Source organism: Pygoscelis adeliae, unplaced genomic scaffold (genome assembly GCF_000699105.1).
Source record: "Pygoscelis adeliae isolate BGI_AS28 unplaced genomic scaffold, ASM69910v1 Scaffold354, whole genome shotgun sequence".
Classification (NCBI taxonomy): Eukaryota; Metazoa; Chordata; class Aves; order Sphenisciformes; family Spheniscidae; genus Pygoscelis; species Pygoscelis adeliae.
The window spans coordinates 726,553-738,087 of NW_008824618.1; positions in this window are offsets into that span (position 1 = coordinate 726,553).

Sequence of the window (11,535 nt, forward strand, 5' to 3'; positions counted from 1 at the left end):
CGGAAATAATAATAATAATAATAATAATAATAATAATAATAATAATAATAATAATAGAATATACAAAATAAGTGATGCACAATGCAATTGCTCACCACCCGCCAACCGAAGCCCAGCCAGTTCCTGAGCAGTGGTTGCCCCTCCCTGGCCAACTCCCCCCAGTTTATGTACTGAGCATGACGTCACATGGTATGGAATATCCCTTTGGCCAGTTTGGGTCAGCTGTCCTGGCTGTGCCCCCTCCCAGCTTCTCGCTGGCAGGGCATGAGAAGCTGAAAAGTCCTTGACTACTGTAAGCACTACTTAGCAACAACTAAAACATCAGTGTGTTATCAATCAACATTATTCTCATACTAAATCCAAAACACAGCACTATACCAGCTACTAGGAAGAAAATTAACTCTATCCCAGCCAAAACCAGGACACTGCAGAAAGTCCTTAGGTTTATGGCTGCTTCGATACAGTACCCTACAGTCAGCAACCCGTGTTTATTTGGCTATGAACTTATAAAACCAGGATTTCACCAGATGCTGGTCTCTCCCAAAAGAATGAAGTCAATATTTTCATCACTAGTATACATTTTTCCCTTTGTTGTTGCAATATTATGAAGTACATCTAGCAAATGGTCTCAAGATACAGTGATGTTAAAGAAAGCATGTTCTGGACAGGGGCAGGAGTGAAGGGGATGCCCGTGGGAGCCCAGGGAGGACTTTGGCGTGGGAGCAAATATGATGTACTTCCATCTAGTGGCGAAATGCACTTCAGGGAAAACTGATGATGAATTTTGACCCTCTTGGGAATCTAATTCAAGAAGAAGAGTATAAGGTCAGGCAGAATTTTTACTGTGCATTTTGAAAATCCTTATTTTGACATTTTTAAGTATCCCGTCATGGTATAAATGTTTAGGGTTTAGAAATGCTAACTACACTGTAATTCAATAACAGTTTGGCATAGAATAGGAAAAAAGCAGACAAAATATTTGTGCAATTTTTCTGCAATATGCCTTCCTCTTTTGCTTTTCAGCGAAGTCCCAAATGCACTTTCAAAACACACATTGTACCTACGTTCTCTTCTTCAGACATTTTATATCAAAATTTCCTTGACTATAAACCATTTATGTTAGTATTACATGACGCCAAGCCTTTCCGATGAGTCCTGCACAGGGATTAGAGAGTCATTATGATGCCCCATGAACACACCCAGGACATTGATAATGGTCAAATCACATCCATGGTTATGCCTTTCAGAAGAATATTCTGGTTTGCTCTTTGTTCATTAATTAAGCAAAATTCCCACTGATCAGCATCTGAACACAAAGCAGTGGATTGATTCTTTCCTTTGCAGAAAGGTCTACGTTTTAGAAGTAGTATTACAAGACTGGACAACATCCAGTACAAGCTCTTCTCACTGAGATTTAAAAATTCTCTTCATCTTTGCCTTTGGACATACATGAAGAGGAAATAATGTTTATTAAATTCTTGCAGTTAGAACCACTGAAGAATAATGTGGGGCTTTTTTTTTTCTGCATATTTAGGTCCAGATCTTACGCCTATAACTATAAACTGACTTGTACTGTTACCAGTGAATTGTTCAGTACTCACACTTATTAGAACTAATGAATGCTTTTTTCCAACTCCTGTCTGGAGTAAAAACTATCAAATGTTTAATGCATATCTAGGTTCCTTTACATCATTAACAGGAATGCTGAGGCTTAATCTAATTATAGAACCTGTCATTAGGCGAATTCCAAAACATTTTTTATACTGTGTGGTGTATTGTATTGCATATTCCCAAAATGAAAGCATACACCTTCGAGTGATCTTGTGGCTTCTTCTTTTCTATATAAAGTGATTTTTTTCTAATGAAGATCTCATTAACTGGAAGCATTACCATAGCTGAATAAATAACAAATTTCTGACCCTTTAGGGAGAGCATGTACCACAGAATTTTTTCAGAATTCCCAAATTTTCTGGAGGAAATCACAAGAATGATGGTGGTAGCATTGACAATGGGACTGTCAGCCAGCCACATACAGAACATATCTATAAGCACCAATTAAATTTAAATACAGCATCAGTTATAATTAAGCATTGGTTAATTTTAAATTAAGATACACATGCACATTCCACCTTACTAAATGCAGGTACAAAAAAAAAATCCCTCCAAGAAAAAAGAACCAACCCTACATTAATCCTTTAGTCTCACTTCTGTGCTTGAATTCTTCACTTTCATAATATGTATCAACCACGAATCCACAAGGCCAACTCCCTGCCCATTTCAGCAAGCACCATCTACTGAAAAAGGAAATCAATAAGAGTTTGTCCTTTTTCATGGCCTTGACATGTGCTGGTGCACATTTACCCTTGCACGCAATACTATTGAAGTCTCAGTGACATAACTGTGTAATGTAGTCTCAAGATAGATGAATAAGTGGTGTCAGAATGAAAATGCATAACGAGAATGGCCATGAATGCTATTCTTTAAAGAGCTTTCAAAAAATATATGTATCTAGATTACTTCATCTAATCGTTTACTGCAAAGCGCACACACTTGTGCTTTTCTTGTATGTTCCCAAAGACATTTTCAGGCATTTTCTCAGCATTTTCTGGACACTTAGCTGCTGCAGCCACATGACCATTAGTAATGGGTAATTTGACTTCTTGGATTCACCGCTGAGATAAAAATAGAACATGTGGCTGATACATAAGGAAGCAGATACTTTAGCAAATTTGTGTTATTTTAGAGGGTCGGGAATAATTTATGTTGGGAAGGATGAAATTAAGCAACAAAACTCAAAACTTTACTTGCATCCCAAGTTTCGTTAGGGGCCTTTCCATATTTTTTGGCACAATTAATATTTGGTAAAAGAAGAAACTGGTAGCCCATTAGAAGCTTAAGCACTAAGTGACACTGTTTCTCAGGCCAGGAACAAAGCAATCAATTACTAACAAACAGCAGCAACAACAGCTGGTAGGGAACATTGTATAAGAGTAGCGCTGAATAAGCCTAGGGTAAATGAAATGTGTCTTTGATAGAAATCGTATGTCAGGCCTTCACTGATGAAGCTGCAATATTTCCCATGGTTCATACTAATGAAAAACAGTCCTCATGTCTTCCGGGAAAAGTTACTCTTTTTCAGCAAAATATTTCTGTTTTAATTTTGTTATTTCTACGGATATTTTCTGGAAGAGAAAAAAATCACTGTTAATTATCTTCAACAGTTTACTATTTATAGCTAAGACCATTTCTCTGTCATGCAGAAAGTATGTTCAATTACTGTTTAACAAAAAATACCGGAAAGTAATGATATTTGTCTTCCAGTTCAGGTGCCTAAAAATTACTTGTACAGGAGCTACTTTAGTACTGCCTAAAATCAATGTCCTTTTCTTCACATACCTATTGCATTCCTTTTATTTTCGTTCCCAAATACAAGGGTTGGGGTCTTACATATCCATTTTGAAAAATTTGACTTGAGTTTATAGTTCAGCCATAACTGTCAATTTGACAAACTGCCTTAGTTCATGACAAGTTCAAACAAACCACAATTGTTCTTTCTCAGTTTAATCAGCAGATAATGTAAATAGCATGGCCTACAAATTGGGCAACATTTAGGAATCAGTCATCCCAGGCTCTTGATATAGCCAGTGGTGAGAGAGAGGGAGGAACCTCCAACTTTCCGGAGGTGCCTGTTTTTTCCATGGAGGAAGCACGTGCCATCTTCAGGTGTGTAAAACTAAGTGATGTGAACCCAGGCTGAGGGGTTTGTGTCTCTGTAAAAGGTGCTTGGGGCAAATCTGATCTCCTTCAGCATTTGGATTAAGTGGCCCTGGAAGCTGGTGCAACTCATCTTCTGATCATGGATGTGCCTTTTCTGGATTAAAAGTTCCTCTTTCTTGGAAAGCTGAAACCATTTTAGAAGTGGATTAAGTTGTGCGTTTTATGTTGCGCTCAAATAAGTACTTTGTGTACTAAAGTTCAAGATATAATACTACCTCACAACTTTTGGTACTAGAGCAAGCAGAGTAAATGATGGATCAAACAAAACTATGTAATTCAGTGCCATCTTTAAAGGGGTAGGTTTGAATCTTGCGTAGCTCCCTAAAGCACCAGAATCATAACATATGATTCATGCCGAAAGATGTCAGGATAACACTGTGGATCAAACAGCAAAGGAACTGAGAGCCTGTCACCTCTCAATGACCAGCTCTAAGTTGGGCCATGCCAGTAGAATTGATTGAAAGTCCTCAAAATCCTCTACATCCAGAAGATGTTTATCAAGCTCTATGAAATTAGTGGGGATTCTTCATCCAGCTGAAAGCAGAATACAAATCTCAAAATGAGCGTCTCAAAGTGTCATTAAAAACGCACAAGCTGCAACTCTTTTGTTTGGACTGAGTTCTGTTCTGCTCCCACAACAGTGATTAAAAAATGTCTTTCCCAAAAATATAGCAACAACTCACATATCCCCAGTGATGTTTCTAAGCATCATTTGTTGATGGGTTGCAACTCAGTAAATGGCAGCTCCCTTAAGAAATTCAGAGTTTGGATTATACTTAACATTAAACATTTCTAATCTTATTCAAAGAGCCATTACATGATGTCACTGTGCATTTACAGTGAATCTACATACCATAGAATGTTTGCATTTATTTTTAAGTACGGCCTTTGAGCTACACTTATATGAAGCTTCAGGAGTATTTGCAACGAGTTTAATTCACATTTCCCTCACATTATTGACAGGAATCTCAACTGCTGTTCCAGCTTTGGACATCAGGATGAATAAAAGCTTGTTTCATGCAGAATACCCCACAGATGAATAAAAGGATGAAGTAGCTGCCTCAGAAGAGAAAACGAAGTACCTTGTTAGGCCTCTACCTCTAATAGACAGAACTTGTCATGAGCACTAATTTAGTGTAAATTTAAGTGCTTTTAAAAAGAAAGACAAATTAGAAAAAAAATCTGTTTGCTACCATGAAAATATCTAAACAAAGGCCACCAACTCCTTGTCATCTGCTGAGTATCCCATGGCTAAAAGGCAACCAGGTGGAATGTGCAATACATTTTACCAAACTGCTGGGCTCGCATGTTAAGGATTTGTCATTCCTCTACTAATAAAAAAAAAAAGGATATTCATAAATCCATAGCAATGAGCTAACATTTCAGCCCCACAGATACGACTCCCTGACATCAAGATGTATGGGTTGCAGCAAGTGTTACATCCCCAGAAGTGTTATAAAGCTCAAATCTGCCTGTACTCTTTTTCATATTGTAAATCTGTGATCCTGGTGTGAGCACCTCTTGTAGCAGGAGAGGGAGCGGGGCTCCGAATGGCAGCCAGCAAGAGGTTTGGAGACTTTTTGCACCTTTAATGACTTGCAAATCAAAAGCATGAAAACCAAACTACATTTCTCAAACCGTTTTCCTATTCAGGCTTGGTAGTCTGCATCATTTTCTCCTATACCATTCCTGTTATTCTCGATACTGGAGCGTCAGTCTTTTCGGTGCATTTTTTAACGTGGAGAGAAGGGGGTAGGGTGGGAGAAGGGATCTGTCCAATGATCTCAAAGCATATGTTTTTGATTCTAATAAGATTATGGATACCAAAGGAATAAAAATGGAAATCACTACTGCCAAGATATGAAAGAAAGTTTGCATAGTAAAATAATTTAAACCCTAACATTTGGACCCAATAAGGCTAACAGAACGTTTATTCCATATTTTTGGAAAGTATGCTTTTTCTGCACATTAAGTGGTACCAATAAAAAATAATGATTCTCACTCAGTTTATTTCTATAAATTATATTGTTTTATAGTTTTCCAGGGCATGGTTATATGTCAGATTCTATGGCAAACACCTGGGTGTAAAATGCAATAAGCTTGTTACTTCCAGTGGGGGTTGCGGGGAGGAGAGCAACAACCCTCCATTCTCCCCAAAATGTACCTATTTGCAGCTCATCTGAAAATGGCCAAATTCTTTTTCACACTTTAGGAATTATCATTTGCATCTCCTCTCAACTTGCTAGTGATACAAAACTGAACTCTTCAGGGACTTGGAACCAGACGCAGCAACAGCTTCAGACATAAACATGAGTTTGGTGGTCTTTGCCCAATGCCTAATGGGTGACCGCCTATATCATGGTTTTGCCCTTTAATTTAGCACAGGTTAATGTACATAGAACACGCACAGTACCTTTATGTGAATTTTTAAGAAGTTATGAATGTTACAAAAATTTCATAACCTTCAAAAGTTACGATGTTACAATGACTCAGAGATTATGGATAGGCTACAGCTAGGAATGCCCTTACAGCATCAATTTGGCCCCTTTTATGTATGCACTATAATTACAGCTGGTTGGAAATGTTCCATCAAAACTTTTTTTTTTTCTTTAGTGAAAAACTGTTTTCTGTGGGAAAATGTTACTTTTTCCAAAAATGCTTCAATTTTCCATGGGGAAAATGTAAGCAAAATGCATTCTTCTGGGTCAAGTCAACTGGATTCTAAATATTTCAGCTTGTCAAGCTGAATAAAAACACTCCCTTTCAGGTCAACATGGTATTAATGTGTGTACGCTAGAACTGCTGTGGTGCATCACAGAACTTGCAGCTCAGACCAGCTCCTCTGCTGCAGGAGACGTACCATGCAGTCCCCCTCTTGTTGACTGCCTCACCAGCCTGCAAGCAGCAACACAAGACCCCACACCATGAAAGCAACAGGAGTCACCTGAAACTGAAACAAAATGTGAGATTTATTTCATCATACTTTAGCCACCTGAAAATTAGTGATGGTGTCTAAGCAGAATGGTTAAACTCTCTTGATCAGAGAAAGTAAAGTCTTCCAGAAGACAATTTATCCTCTCCAAAGATAGATGATTAAGATACGTAACACTGAAGGGGAATTAATCTCTGCTGTCCTTCTCCATAAATGATGGAGCACAGATGCCTGCCTTAGACTAGACACCAACTTTGATGAAGGCAGTGAGATGGTCCTACCCTTTGGGTTGACATCCTTCCCAATCAGCTCTGTTTGTTCTGTCTCTTGAGGAAATGTGTGTCTGCCCTCAGTCCCAAAGTTAAAATGTAGAGGCAAATCATTGTGCATGTGCTCTGATGATTTCATCGGAGCATCAGATCAGCAAAGACTTCTGTGTAGGCCTAGAAGAGTAAGTATCAAAATTAATCAATCACATACCTTCAACAAATAGCAACACTATATATCTGTAAAATAAGATGCACTGTTTTAGGAAAATTGACATAATTTTGGTACACAAGGACACCTCCTGTCAAAAAAAGTAATCCCTTGCAAGTTATCAATTGCTTAACTAAAGGCAATACGACAATTCGTAACACATATATTTAGAGAAATAATTATTGCTGAACTATGCTTGCTTGCAGAAGTGTCCAAAGAGCAACCAAGAACAATGCACCTACATGGTAATCACTGCCCACACTCCATGGAGTAGGTATCCCTCTCCCTGCAGAACTTAGTTTGACCTGAAAGGACAGACGGAAGATAAGAGAAGGCAATACAACAATACCAGCTCATGATGGCATCTAGTGCCGTGTTAGAGCTATGTGTGAGAGGGGCTATTTGCTAAAAAGGAAGGCTATCCAGAGAGAAAAGGCACTGAGGAGAGAGAAGAGGAATATGAGAGGGACAAGCGGGGAGAGAAGAGGAAGTGGAAGGTGTATATGGCCAATTACACTGGAGGGAGAGTCCAAATGCATGCCTCAATAACTTTTGCATTTCTTGAATTTACAATACTCACTTTTGCAACCTTATAAAATGTTCATAATATTGTTTTAGAATACAGAATATAAACCATATGTGCCTGTGTCAAACTACATATAATATGCATGTCCTGGGTATTGTGTTTTGCAAATTTAGCAACAGTCTCACACACACGGCTCTCATTAGCATATGTGCAACCACAGTGAAGTTAATAGGATTAGAGCTTGTCAGGAATTTTTCAATTAAACTTTTTTTTTTTCATTGGAAAATACCACTTCATTGAAATTTAAACTGTGCATGAGAACCTAGCAGTTTGGGTGCAATTTGCTTTAGGAAAGGTTCCTCAGGTCCTGGAATTTTGATCAAAACCGGGAAAAATAAAACCTCAGAGTAACATTGCAGTCAGAGTACAAGGCTGGACACTGGAGAACCAAACATGAGTCCCTGCGGCATTGTTCACACAGCATCGACGAGATCCTGACTCAGCCTGCTGTTTATCCAGGGGTGAATTCTATCATCCCAGTCTGAAGTTGACTCTATCAAATCCTGAGTGATCACAAGACCATAACTTCTTTCTGCATTGGAGTAGTCTCTCCATTGAATAGGTTTCATATATAAAAGTTGAAAAGCCTTTACTTTGTCCTAGTAGGAAATAAAAAGCATTTTCAAATTCTAAAAGTTTGGAGGAAGTGGAAAACTTTTTCTCCCTCTGCTCTGTGCAGACCTATTGGCAAAACATCCCAGAAAACATCTCACCAGCATCATTGCTTTAACCAGCTATCACGACTCTCAAGATTCAGCAAAGACATGCTGCACTGAATGAAGGGACTTGAATACAAGAAAGGAAAACTCCAGATTAAAATATATGATGCTACTGCTTATTGTCTAACCCCTTCAGAAATTCAAATATGTATTTTTCAATTTTCCTAGTAGTGCACAGCACCTAATTGTGCCATAGCTGTCTAAGCTCCCACACACATTTTGACTGTATCTAGTGCCTCTTTGCAGATAGTTCCCATCCCCTACTAGCTGTCCCATCACCTTCTTCTTGTTTTAATTTAGTCATTGTGGGGGTTTTTTCTTCCCCTTAAATACATTTCCTTTAGAAGAAAGGTAAAACAGTTTGAAATCAACAAGGTTAAGGTTCACTGAAATAACTCTTAAATTTTCTGCCATGAACTGTGCTGTCAGAGTGTGGTATCCCTTTAAAGAACAGCAGATATGCTGGAAAGGCACCAAAGAAACTTCTATACTTCTGAACAGCATCTTTAAAACAGCAGCACTAGAACAGAAGAAGAGCTCAGGGGAATGCACAGAGCCACTTACTCTCCAAAAAATAAAGCTAGCAATGCTTCACTTTGTTGAAGTTACCAGCGGTCGGTCATTGTTGGTTGAAAACTAAAAATGTATACTTTTACATTCTTAGCACACGTGCACAGTGCCAGCTGGCTTTATGGCTTAGCTTTGCAACCTAGGGGGCTTACAGGATCTCAACATCTGCAGAATTATGCTTTGATTTCTGGCACCGTCAGATCTCAAGGGAACGAAACCAAAGCAATCGCCAGCCAGAACTCACATTTTGACATGTTAAGCAAGGGGCTGTTCCTCGGAGTTTTTGCCATTTGGAGAAGAGCAGTAAGCTATATACTTGAAGGGGAGAGGAGAAAGAAAGAGAAGCCGACAGACATCAATGTTACAGTATTTCTGCTACCAGGGAGAGTGGCTATTGGAACCAGTGTAAAGGAACAAATTATGAGAGGGATGGGAATGGAAGGAAATTGGCAAGTTCTGTACACTAGTGTTTATTTTTCAGTTGCACCATGTTCATTGAAATCACTGAAAAATTAAAAAAAGTATAATTATCTAGTGTTGAGGCTGATGCTAAAAGACAAAGACAAGATGAACTCTAGTGTGAGAGAAAATATTATACACTATTATCTTTCATAAAGGCTTCTAAAATATTTTTTTAATGCTAAAAACCTGGGATCTTGTTTAAAGATTTATGGCCATGCAACCAAAAATGTGGCAGTTTCATATTAAAAAAAAGAAGCACAGAAAAAGTTCAGCAGATCAGTAAAAGGTGGGTACTGTACCTATGTGCTTCACAGCTTTTATTGGACAGTACAAACAAAAAATCTGAAACCTGTGGGTGGGAACTTAATTTCCCCCAAGTTCTTCCACACTCAACACTTGAAGAATTGCCGCTCTGCAGCACTGGAATTACTGCCTGACACTCATCATGGCTGTTTGCTGATCCCAGGGATTTACAATAGGTCACTGGTGTTTAGTGACTGGTAACTCTTACCACCCTTTCTCACAAGAAACAGAACACAGAAAACTTGAGCTGGAGCAGTTTTTCAGGATGAAGACTCCAGTGATTTCTTTCCTGGGCAACAGCATCATTTCCATCCATATCAGCTCAGAATGTCCCTTGGAAAATCATTTTCCCAGTACATCACTTTAACCGCACCAATTTCTCTCTTTTTTCTTTGCTTCCCTCCTTTAATTCCTTTCTTTGCTGCATCTTCAAGTCCTTCACTATATTTTGCCTGCCTACCTCCTCCCATTTCTTATGAATACCAAAAGAAGAATCTTCCTTTGGTTTTTCCTTGCTATTGAGCCTGAGCATCTACATTGTCAGTTGCCAAAGAAGCACCTTATACTTTTGCCTGTACTTCCCCTTTCTGCCTAAGAAGAATTTTTTGTAAGCAACTAAAACAAGGAGATGATTAAAAAGGTTTAAAAATAAAAAGAAGATGAGAGGATGGTTTGTATTGCCCTTCCTTGGCAAGAAGCATCCCTCAGGCCCTTCTGTTGAACTTTCCTCTGTCATGATATCTACAGAAAAATGGAAAATATGTAGATACTTGATGTGTTGAAACTGTTGCAAACTAATAATGTCTCACAGCTGCCTCGCCCTCCTCTACTTTGAATTGTTTAATGTGTTTTACGTACCAACACTGTAAATTCACTGTCAGCATGGTCTTGCTGGGGCAGAGAGAACCTTTCTGTCCCATCTTTGTGTAGCACCTAACACATCTTCCGTGCGAGTCTAGGCTGCCTGTGATCTGTACCAACACAAATACGGTAATTTTAGAAAGGCATTGTGCTCAGATTAAATTTAGGGTCCACCAAGATGTTAACGTCGTGCTCAGGAAATCCCAGATTGCTGGAGGCTGGGTGGAAGGAGAGAGAAGACGGAAATATCTCTGCACGACCTTCCCTGGCTTTGGACGACTCCCTTGGCTTTTGTCAGAGCCAAGACACCAGGCTGAGGGGACCTTTATTTTGACCCAGCATGGCCATTCTCACACACAAACGTCCTTTCCCTTCACCTGCCCGATGGACAGGAGTAAGCACTGAAATGGCCTTTTGGGGAAAGAAGAGAGAGGTTTAGCACATTTAGTACGTGGGCTGTACGTTTTTCCTGATCATCTCAAAGGCAAGCACAAGGCTTTGAGCTGTAGAAGGACTGAGGATTGCTGGAGAATCTGAAATTATTTCCTTGACAGAAGGAAACTGCAGGATAAAATGACTGCAGTCATCTTGGATAAAATCCTGTTGTCTTCACAATGCTTTCACACCAAAGAAATCCTGAAACTGAAAAATCCTGAAAGAAGCCTGATTCTCCTCTAGCCACAGCCACACCGAAAAAAGATTAAGACCTTTTGTTAACAGGAATTGTTTCACCTACAGTTTCACAAATACAGAAGGTATCAGCAGTATCCTCTTCTCCACTATTTTACCTGTTTCATGGGTCTTAGAGGGAAAGTCAAATGTATACTCAGCAAATACAGTGGGGAAGA